Source organism: Ursus maritimus (assembly GCF_017311325.1).
Source record: "Ursus maritimus isolate PB19 chromosome X unlocalized genomic scaffold, ASM1731132v1 scaffold_X1, whole genome shotgun sequence".
NCBI lineage: Eukaryota > Metazoa > Chordata > Mammalia > Carnivora > Ursidae > Ursus > Ursus maritimus.
The window spans coordinates 91,124,121-91,133,542 of NW_024423319.1; the positions used below are offsets into that span (position 1 = coordinate 91,124,121).

At 49.7% G+C, this 9,422-nt stretch overlaps 1 long non-coding RNA gene across 1 annotated transcript in view; it reads right to left on the bottom strand.

Annotated features, from left to right (window-relative positions):
• Window positions 1-8,619, bottom strand: part of LOC103668237 — a 17,888-nt gene extending 9,269 nt beyond the window's left edge. The window contains exons 1-2 of the long non-coding RNA XR_569970.1: window positions 8,524-8,619; window positions 6,681-6,830 (exon numbers count right to left, since the gene is read on the bottom strand). This is a non-coding gene — a long non-coding RNA (uncharacterized LOC103668237). The remainder of the gene's footprint in view (window positions 1-6,680; window positions 6,831-8,523) is intronic.
• Between the last annotated feature and the right edge of the window lie 803 nt (window positions 8,620-9,422).

The window sequence follows — 9,422 nt, forward strand, 5'->3', positions numbered from 1 at the left end:
AAAAAAAAAAAAGAAATCTTCTATGATATGTGGGTAGGAAATCTTTTATGATATGTGTGTATAAGAAATATTTTCTACCCTCTGTGAGTAAGAAGTATTTTATACACACCTACATAGATCAATACTACATTATACAAGAGTGTATAAGAAATCTCTTAGGCACCCCGATTCTCTTAGACACCCCGATGATCTACCACTTAGGCACCCCAATGATCTATAGATCAGCACTTGATGTATAACGGGGTGCCGAAGAGATTCCTCTAGGCACCCCCATATAGAGCAACACTTGATCTATAACAGGGTTATAAGACACCGCCTGAGTGTCTCAGTCGGTTAAACGTCCGACTCTTGGTTTTGGCTTAGGTCATGATCTCATGGTCATGGGATCCAGCCCTGCACCCCTGCATAGGGCCCCACGCTCAGCAGGGAGTCTGCTTGAGATTCTCTCTCGCCCTCTCTCTCTGCCCCTCCCCCCAGTCATGCTCTCTAAAATAAATAAATAAATCTTTATTTTTTAAAAAATCCTTATAGGGCCAGGTTATGATCTATTTATTTATAATCTCTATCAACCCAAATGCTCTGGGACAGTCGATAAATGTCAAACATCAAAAGTCTGACTCGCCTGAGGCCAGTTTGGGAAACAATTCAGGTTCAAAACAGAGCTGGTAGGCGGTGGCCCTTCCTTCTCTATAGGTTCTAGGAGGTGACACTTCAAGACGGAGAAGCTGGTCCGAGGAGCCAGCACTCTTTACCCGTGTTAACTCAGGGCCCCAGAGGGGTGGCTCCCCTTTAAATCTCCCACCTAAGTCCAGACAGTACCCCACACAGACTGGCCTCTTCTAAAAGACTTCACAGAACACTGGACCAGGCAAAAAGGGAGCGAGCCCAGCACGCACAAGAGCTCCATCATTGGCGTCTAGTGTCTGGCCCCGACCCGTTCCACTCCCACTGTGTCCCCTGTCCTCAAGGGTGCACATCCGCCCAGCTCCCGTCGCCAGCAAGCAGCAGGATGGGGCTTGGAGTTAAGGTGGCTGACCCCTCTCCCCTCAGCCCTGTCTTTTCCAGGATACCGCTTTGCTTCCTTGTACAGTCACAACAGACGCAAACTTGCTACAGTCTAGCTACAGAGTGCAGGCGGGAGGAAGGAAAGGAGCCCCTGGTAGCCGTTTTGAACAGGGGATGGCTGCCTCCTCACACCCGGCCGCCCTGTGCAGGAATCGCTTTATCTCCATTAGCGATCTGACACAGAACCGCACCATGAAGTGCATTTAACGATCATACGATAAGAAAGACAGCCATAGAGCGAAGTTGGGGGATCCTTTGTTACGACTAGATCTGTATGCACCACAGACTCTACGAATTTGTTATGGCGAGCGTCTTGCTCTCCAACCTCATGTTTGTTCCAGCTGTGCTCTGAAGGCATTAAAAAAAAAAACCCAAATAATCAACAAACAGGCATGGATTCTTTTGCAACATGAGTTCAGAGGCAGTTCAAAGATGCTGCAAGAGAAATTCTTCTGTAAGAGGATGATAAATGGGGAAAGACACTGGTTTCCCTGTAGACCAAGACATCCGACTGTAAGGAAGGGATTTCGAAACGCCAGTTGTGGTAATGGGTGATGAAGAGAGCAGGAAGTGTCCAAGATGATCTGAGAGGGCTGGGAAGCTGGGGCAAAAAACCAAAGGAAGCAAATTAAAAACGCGGCACGATGTCATCACCGACCCATCAGAAGAGCCAAAATGAAAAAGAAGGACAATGCCAAGTGCCGACAGGGGCAGAAACCAGAATACTCAGACACGGCTGGTAGGAGGGTAAGTCGGTCAAATCCCTTTGAATACTGTTTGCCAGTATGTACGAGAGCTGACCGGATGCCTGCTTCGTGACCCCCACATCCATACCAGCAGGAAGGCATGCGTCAGTTAGCCGGAGTACATACACTTGCGTATCTGTAGCAACACTATTCATACTAGCATCAAACAGGAAACTGCCCAAATGCCCATCAACAGTACGATGGAGGGACACCCGGGTGGCTCAGTCAGTGAAGTGGCTGCCTTCGGCTCAGGTCATGATCCTGGGGTCCCTGCTCAGCGGGGAGTCAGCTTCTCCCTCTGCCCGCTTCTCCCTCTGCCTGCTACTCCCCCTGCTGTGCTTGCGCTCTCTCTGACCAATAAAAAAAATAATAAAATCTTAAAAAAAGATTGGAACTGTATACAGCACCGAGAGGGGACTAACCATAGCTACTATTCTATTCTACTACTAACTATTCTAACAGGAACGAATCTTGCAGACTGCACCGAGTGAAGAAGCCAGCCACAGGAGCTCATCCTGTATGACCTCATTTTCCATCTGGACGGTGTTGTGACCTGGTGGATTGTGTCCCCTCAGAAAGACATGTTGGAGTCCTAACCCCTGGTACCTCGGAGTGTGACCTTATTGGAAGTAGGGTGGTTGCAGAGGTAACTGGCGAAGGCCAGGTCATACTGGAGTAGGGAGGACACTCGATCCAGTAGGAGTGGTGTCCTTATAAGAGTAGAAGAGACAGAGACACAGATACAGAAGGGGAGAAGGCCATGTGACAACGGCAGCAGAGACTGAAGTGATACATCTATAAGCCAAGAAATAGCAGAACTGCCAGTCACCACCAGAAGCTAGGAAGAGGCAAGGAGGGATCCTCTTCTCCAGGTTTTAGAGGGATCATGGCCCTGCCAACACCTTGATGTTGGACTCCAAGCCTCCAGAACGGTGAGACAATACATTTCTATTGGTTTTAGCCCCCTGGTCTGCGGTTTGTGAGATTTCATTATGGCAGCTCTGGGAAACCGATACAAGACGGCCAAACCAATTCAGGCTCTTAAAATAAGGATACAGGTGCCCTTGGTGGCAGGGGTGATGTCTGGAAGGGGACACGAGGGGGGATTTGTGCCCTTTTCTATATGTATGCTGTACGGCAATGAAACATTCACACACACACAAACACACACACACACTTAGGGGTTCCCTACTTCTAGATGGGGCCAGAATCCCTGTTAAGTAGACCTGCGTGTAGCAGGCAGAGAAACCTGTCAAGTGTACTCAAAACGAATACTGAAAAGGTACTATGTGCTGAGCACTCCATTAAGTAACACGGTGATCGGCTCATTTCTCCCGGGGACCTCCTTCAGTCTTTAGCCCAGAGTACTTCTGTTCTCCTTTAGGAGAACCTCATGATTTCAGGACACATCTGCTTTCCCAAGGACCCATCTCTTAGCGATCTTTTCTCTAGACAGGGGGGAAAGAGCTGTGTGATGGTGGTCCAGGCTCTGGGCCCAATCTGTGTGGATTCCAATCCTGGCTTGGCTACTTTCTAGCTGTGTGACCTTGAGTAAATTGCTTAGCCTCTCTGTGCCTTAGTTCCCTCATTAATAAAATGGGGATAATAATGGTGCCTATACTTCGTAGTATGTTTGCAAAGATTAAATCAGTGGATACGCGTAGAAGGCCCCATTCAATAAATGTTGGCTCCTGTGGTATTGTTAACTCACGTACTGTGCTTTTAACGCTGGACAGCAGACAGCGTCACTGTTCGCCAGTGCCCAGCCTCCTCTGCTTCCAGGAATGGGGGGATTTTACTTTCCTGTTTTTTATTTCTGTTTTATTGAGGAACATTTTCCATATAATAAAATACACAGTTATTGTTATGGGCTAAATGATATCCCTCCTTCCATCCTGTATGTTGAAGATCTAACCCCCAGGACCACAGAATGTGAGTGTATTTGAAGACAAAGTACCTTCAAAAGGCAATTCACTTAAAATGAGGTTGTTAGGGTGGCCCTAATCCCATATGATGCTGTCCTCATAAGAAGAGGAGAGTAGGGCACACATCACAGTGGACAGAAGGAAGACAATGTGGGGCCACAGTGGGAAGCCAGCTATCTGCGAGCCAAGGAGAGAAGCCTCCAAAGAAACCAACCCTGATGACACCTTGACCTTGGACTTGCAGCCTCCAGAGCTGTTGTTTAAAGACCCCACCCCCCGTCTGTGGCATTTCGTTATGGCCGCCGGAGCAAACTATACAGTTATTACATGTTCAGTTGGACGAGTTTTGTCAAGATCTAGAACAGTTCCATAAGCCCAGACAGACTTCTCCTGCCCCTTTCCAATCAATTCCCCCCATGCCCATAAACAACACCTTTCTGACATCTATCCCCCTACAGTACTGTTGCTGGTTCTAGAACTTCATCAAAATGGAATCCTACGGTACATAGTTTTCTGTGCCTGGCTTCTCTTACGCGACAAAATGCTTTTAGCGCCCATCCATGCTGTTGCACGTGTCATTGGTTTACTCTTTTTTATCATTGAATATCTTCCATTGTGCAAATGTACCGCAATTTGTTCACCCATTTGCCTGCCAATGCCCATCGGAGGGGCTTCTCATGCGTGGCTATCAGAAGTAAAGCTGCGACGAGCGTTTGTGTACAAGTCTTACGGGGGACCTGTGTTTTTGTCTTTCTTGGGTAAACATCTGGGACTGCAATTGCTGGGTCATAGGGTTAGATGTGTAATTGGAAGAAACTGCCCGTTTTCCAAACTGGTTGTACCATTTCACCTTCCCACCAGCAAAGCGAGACTTCCAATTATTCTCATCCTCATCAGTATTGGGGGTTATTGGGGTTTTTTTTGTTTTTTTTAGTTGTAGCCATTCTAGTGGATGTGAAATCTTGGCTTTCATTTGTCTGTGTTGAGCACAAGCTGGATGAAAACCCATTAGAGAGGCGGGGCCACCAGTTAACATAGTAACCAGTGTGTGCAAAAAAAAAAAAAAAAACACAACCAAGTAACAGCAAGGACACCTGTCATCTCCGTCTAGCCAGGAACAGAATATCCCCCCTGGTGGCTAATGCCTGGGGCTGGCCGGTCCTCCGTGGGAAGCCCCTGCCGGTGTCAGAGCCCCACCTGGCGTGAAAGGCCAGGTCAGGAAAGCTGTGACGAGGGCACTGTCCAGGGGTGTGTATCCACACATCCGAGGATGGGAGGGGGTTTGAAATTGCAGAGACAAATATCAATCCATATCAATCAATATTTATTGCTGAGTAAATACCTACAGTATGCAAGGGGTCCTCCGTGGGAAGCCCCTGCCGGTGTCAGAGCCCCACCTGGCGTGAAAGGCCAGGTCAGGAAAGCTGTGACGAGGGCACTGTCCAGGGGTGTGTATCCACACATCCGAGGATGGGAGGGGGTTTGAAATTGCAGAGACAAATATCAATCCATATCAATCAATATTTATTGCTGAGTAAATACCTACAGTATGCAAGGTGTTCCCAGGGGATCGGGGGGGGGGGGGAGTAGACAGAGACTCTGAAAGATTTACTCCTCTTGATTTTGCATTATCTGTGCCTCCAGCCCCTTCCATTAGCATGAATAATTAACAGCTGACAGAGCTACCAGCGCAAGAAGAGCATGCTTAGGATTCAGGGTTTGTCACGCGCCAAGGAAGAGAAAAGGCTCAGGGGTTTGAAAGTGATTATCGGGATGGGCGGTGGGAGAGGAGGAAGAGGAAGCATTTTCAATACAAATGCCAGGCGGTCCCCCGTTTTCTGTGTTTCTGATAAAATCACCTTTAAAGGCACATGTCATACATGAACGCTAACTTAGAAGTACATGGAGAAAAACCTTCCAGACCACCCTTTCCTCTTCCCACGGCCCTCCCCCGGGGAGTGGTTGGAGTGAACAGTCCAAGTGTGTCCTCTCAGACCCCGTAGAGAAGTAGTTACCCACAGAAACGAACAAATATAGATTTCTTTTTTTATACGAATGAGATTCTATCCTACCTATCATCTAGAGTTCGCTTTTACTTCATGAGCACAGATGAACATCTTTCCCTGTCAGTGCATCCATCAAAGGCCCCATTGTAGAGGCACGCCGCGATTTATTTTTTTATTTAACGACTCCCCTATGGATGGGCATTTAGATCAATTGCAGTGTTCACTCTATCCATCTATCTATGTACCGGCACACACACACACACACACACACGTATCTGGGTACACATGCAAATACATCTACAAGATAGCATTTCTCAGGCTGGCTTGGAAGAGGACTTTGTTGGGCCAAAGACGATGACCATTTAAATGTTGCTAGAAGCTGCCAAATTGCCCTCCAAAATGTCCTTGCCAATTAAAACTCCCACCGAGAGCATACGACAGTGCCCATTTCCCCCCACTCTCCCCAAGTCTACATATTGTTGATTCTTCTATCTTTTTAATGTTTGCCAACCCGATGAAAAGCCGTCTCTCATTTCTGGTTATAATTGCACAGTTCTGATTTCTAGGGGGGGGGGCTGAATACCCTTCGTATTGGGTCTAGCCCTCCCCAAATCTGTACATAGGGAAACTGATTGCACTGGAGGGTTTTTTTTGTTTTGTTTTGTTTTGTTTGTTTTTTGTTTTTAACCAGATGAAGCAGGTAGGTGAGAAATGCCCTTCCTGGCCCAGTCATCTGGTTCTTGGTGTGTGGTGCTGAAATCCAGCCAGAATGAAGTTGCTCAAACCTCTGGCAGTGACTCGGGAAGGTGGATTTGTTCAGCTGTGCTCAGACCCAAGTAATTAGCTGATTGTTTGGGCATTTAGCTGGAACACCCCTGCCAAGATGCTGTTCTCTTTAAGCTCCCGAGAAGCAAAGGATGCGCTTTTGTCCAGCTTACTGTCTGCAGGCCTTCCCCGTCCTGGAAGGAGCTCCCTCTTCTGTAAGGACCGTCCTCTGGGTGCACCTCCTAATGGTGATGAAGATGGATGACGAGCGCCAGTTCATTTGCTGGCTCGAAAACCGGATCCCGAGAGTTGTTCAGAAAACACTTGTGAAGAAAAAAAAAAAAGAGAGAGAGAGAGAAATTAAAGTTAGCTAGGACTGTCTAAACTTTCAACTGAAACCCCACTGCCGCTATCCCAACCCAGGCACCTACCCCTCTGCCTGGTTTTCCAATCCTCCCCCTACCCCCCATCTTTCTTCCCTCTGCCACGGAAGGGGCCTTTCCAAGCCTCCAATCTAACCATGGCACAGTCATAATAACAACAGCTTGTCAAAATTGAGCACAATGCCAAGCATTTTTGCTAGCATTATCGTCCAATTTGTTTATTTTTAAAATTTATTTATTTGAGAGAAAGAGAGCTTACAAGAGAGCTGGAGCAGGGGGAGGGGCAGAGGGAGAGGCAGAAGCAGACTCTCCACTGAGCCCGACGCGGGGTTTGATCCCTGGATTCCGGGATCATGACCTGAGCCGAAGGCGGGCACTTCACCGACTAAGCCACCCAGGCGCCCCTCACTCCCTCACTTCTTTCAGACCTCACGTGGAACAGCCTCAGAGAGGCCTTTTCTGGTGACCTTACCTAACATAGCATTCCCTGGCCCTCTCTGGCCCCTACCCTGCTTCATTTTCTTTTCTTTCCTTTTTCTTTTTAAAGATGTTATTTGTTTGAGGCCGGGGCGCACAAGCAAGGAGCCCAATGCGGGGCTCGATCCCAGGACCCCAGGATCATGACCTGAGACAGAGACAGCCACTTCATGGACTGCGCCACCCAGGCGCCCCGCATTTTCTTCATGGCACTTCTTGCTCCGTGGTATTTCGTCGTGCACTTCTCAGCTCGTTGCTGTCACCCACATTCGACTCTCTGCTCCCTGAAAGCAAGGACTTCCTCCCAGCTAAATCCCCCGTGGGCGCCTGGCACAAGCTTCGTGCTCGGTAAGTTCCCGCCGCCGGCGCGCGTCCTGAAAGCAATTTGGCAACACACTGGAAAACTAAGCACGCGGATGGCCCGTCACCAAGCAAGCCCCCCGAGGACAATTCCCGCAGGGGTCTGTGAGAGGGCGTATGTTCTTGACGGAACGGGAGCGCTGTGCAGCACCCCGGGTGTCCACTATTGAGGGAGATGGTGGAAAAATGAGGGGTGTGCGTACCACGGAACACTCTGGTGCAGCGAGAAGGAAGCACTGAATGCTCAGGGAGCAAAGGCACGGATCTTTACAGAGGGTGTGGAGTACACAGTGGAAGGGAAAGGACACAGCGTGAAACCTTTTATGTAAATTAAAACCACATATGCCTAAAACGACCCGGTCTGACACCAAACCAAAAGAACGTTTAAGGACACCACTTGCACATCTTCCAGAGGGGGCCGCGGCAAGGGGATGGAACTGGCGGCTTGATGGGTGGAAGGAGGAGGGGGAAAAGCAAACGGAGAACTGCGTGGCACTGAGGCAGTAGGGTTCGCAGAGGCAGAGGTGTGGCTGGTGGAGCCCCCCACCCCCCCACCCCCACCCCCCCAGCCTCAGCTGCAAATGGAAGCAAACACAAAGTCAAACGCCCTTTCTCCTTTCTCCAGCTGTAATGTTGCTACCCACCCTTCAAGCTTAGCTCAGACATGATCTCCATTTTGAAGCTTTCTTTGACCCTTCCCCATCGGATTAATTCCTCCTTTATTGACATTCCCACAGCATTTTAATGATACTTATAGTTTAGCGTTTATAACCTCGTATAATAGCGATTTGCTTACGCATCCGCCTTCTGCATCAGGAGACAGCCGACGTGCCTTGCTAATTTTCGTACCCCTGGCACCTCGAGTGGGTGATGAAACAAATTAACAGTGAGTTTAAACAGACATATGTGGTAAGGCCCCGAGAACGACTGTAGTGTGAACTTCATCTATAAACTCAGGGGTTCCAGAATCAGCCAGGGTCTGACCGGGTGGACAAGAGTTTCTGAATTTGGAACTGGACTCCAAGTCAGAGGCATCTCGGTTTTCGCTTCTGGGGAAGCGATGAGTCTGGCGCGGCCAGGGCGGTCTGAGGTGCCTGCTGCAGCGGGAGCTCCGGCAGCGAACAGAAGAGGGCTGCAGACCACCCGTGGGACCGGGCCGATTCTGGGGGTGCCGGCCCACCTGCAGGTGCAGCTAGAGGACAGTTATCCCGGAAGATGACTCTGGCCCCAGGAGTTGCGGCCACTTCTGGTCCCCATCGCGGCGAACACCCAGGAATTGGGACAACGTGGCTGACGCAGAGCACAGGGCTGAGGAAGCCCTGGCAGGTTGGGGGTGCGAGTCTAAGAAAACAGGATATGCCACCAGGGGCCCAGCGGTGCAGAGCGGTCTCCTGTCACTGCCGGGGCTTTGGTTCCAGGTAGGGGTCACGGTATCGATCCTCGTACTCAGCCATGGAGCAGAGACCGGCGCAACCAACGCCCCCTCCCCGAGTACCTACCTGGCGCCAAGCATCGCGCCGAATGCACAGAGGGAAGGGAACAGGGCCCGTGTGGGAAGCTGAGACATGGGAACTGGGGCACCGGGGTGTGGAGCTGGGACTGGGGGACAAGGAAACAGTCAGGCATGAATCATAGGATCAGAGTTTTGGCTGCAGGGAAGTGGATGCCGAAATTCAGGCTCGAGAGCCGGAGCGG